Source organism: Lolium rigidum, chromosome 5, assembly GCF_022539505.1.
Source record: "Lolium rigidum isolate FL_2022 chromosome 5, APGP_CSIRO_Lrig_0.1, whole genome shotgun sequence".
Lineage (NCBI taxonomy): Eukaryota > Viridiplantae > Streptophyta > Magnoliopsida > Poales > Poaceae > Lolium > Lolium rigidum.
Window position 1 is genome coordinate 134,245,733 of NC_061512.1, and position 1,956 is coordinate 134,247,688.

Consider the following 1,956-nt stretch of genomic DNA (forward strand, 5'->3'; position numbering starts at 1 on the left):
AAAATCTTTGATAACTAGTCTCACTATACTGAATCTAAGTTGGACTCCTACCGATTTTGGGGTCTCCGATCCTGGAAGGGACGCGGAGATCTACTCGCAAACTGACCCCATACGACGGGAACGGATTTCAGGGTCAACAACGCCTAACTAGTGATGCAACCGATCGGTAGTCAACCAAGAATTAAGTTAGGGTGCGACTATTTCGTTCTCAGTCGGATGATATCATCAAGTCTCTGAGTTGCAACTCATGAGTAGCATGAATCACAATGCAAAACAAATGACGTATGACTTGATTGAGCATGAAGTTAATTCTCAGCTAGCTGAGAACTAGCAAATCCCTTCAGTTAAAATGTAGCCCCTTAACCGTTAATCTTGCATCGCGATTCATGCACTTAAAAAGTAACGCGGCAAAACCTCTCACGAGATGTTACCGGCTAAAATTTGGTGGTGGCCAGTAGCAATTTGCCACATCACAATTTTTTTGACAATAGCCATCCACCGTTCGCTATAAAATTCGACGGCTCCCGATGCGTTTGCTCCGTCAGATTAAGATGGTAAAGTTCACTCAATAAAATTTCCCAAAAAGAATACATGTGTCATAATTGCATATGGAGTTGCAACGGGACATTAAGTATCCTAATTACACACATGAAATAATGGGCCAAATAAAAATAAAGGATGAGTCATATACTTAATGTCGCATATCATACAACATACACAAGATCAAATTCAAACATAGTCATTGAATTCAAATGAAGTTTGAATCTAATATTCAATGTGAATTCAATAATTCAAATGCAGCTCAAACATACGAAGTAAAAAATAGATAAAAAATAAAACAAACATATAGAACAAGATGTTCTTTATTACAAGGATATTTTACATGATTTATTACAATATATATAAATAAGACTATAAAGTATTATAGACCATAAAGAATGCTTGGATGAACCTATAGAATTTATGGAAGACTCTTTTGTTTCTGTTCTTTTTGGATGCTCTTATTTTGATTGTTTTGACTCTTGGGTAATAAAAAGTGAGTAAGAAACATATGTGCTAGACCTCCAGTAAAGTAAAAGATACTTGGAAGCATAAAATAAAGTTTATAAGGATGAAGTTCCAAGTATCTTTTTGGTTCAAAGATTCTATAGTTTATGTGCTTGACATCTCACAAGTTGGATGTCTCATGTCCCTTGGCACATGCAACCACACCTCATGCTACTTTAGTTTAGTTTTACCATAAACCTTCTTGATATGCATATTGTTTCAACCAGTATCACAAAGGAACTCCATGGCTCCTGTACGAAGTGCCCCAAAAATTGAATAATCTCGACTTTTGGGGGCCATCTAGACAGGTGGAGACCCTCTTATAAGATTATTATTATTATTATTATTATTATTATTATTTATTCATTGTTGTTTAGCAAACTAGTTTTTTGGAATTCAAATAATAAAGAAGTGTGATGTCATGGCCCAAGAGTTAATAGGATTGATATGGTACTATTGTGAGCAAAGTATAACTTCTCTACAGGAAGCTCATTAGAAAGGAACGAAGAAGTTATGCGTGTTGACATGGGAGCAGTTTGAGGATGGGTGACCGAATAGAAATTTTAACTATTAGTAAGTAATTCTACTTGATATTAAGCATGCTTCGATTTAAATTGCCAAAAAGTTCAAATAATGTGACAACAAAAAAGTTTAAAAAATATTTGTTTGTAAAACTCAGAAATGGCCATTAACCTATGCCCACGGCCAAAGTAGCCTTTGCCAAGGTCGTGTAGTGCCGACGGAGGCCGTGGACACATCCTATGCCGACAACCAAAATAGCATATGCCGACCTATTTTACCTATTTACTTTTCCAACGTATTTATGTTTTTTAATTTTTTTTTGTAGTATAGTATTTTCAAACTATGTAATATTGACACTTTACTCATAATCCATGACGCACTACTACA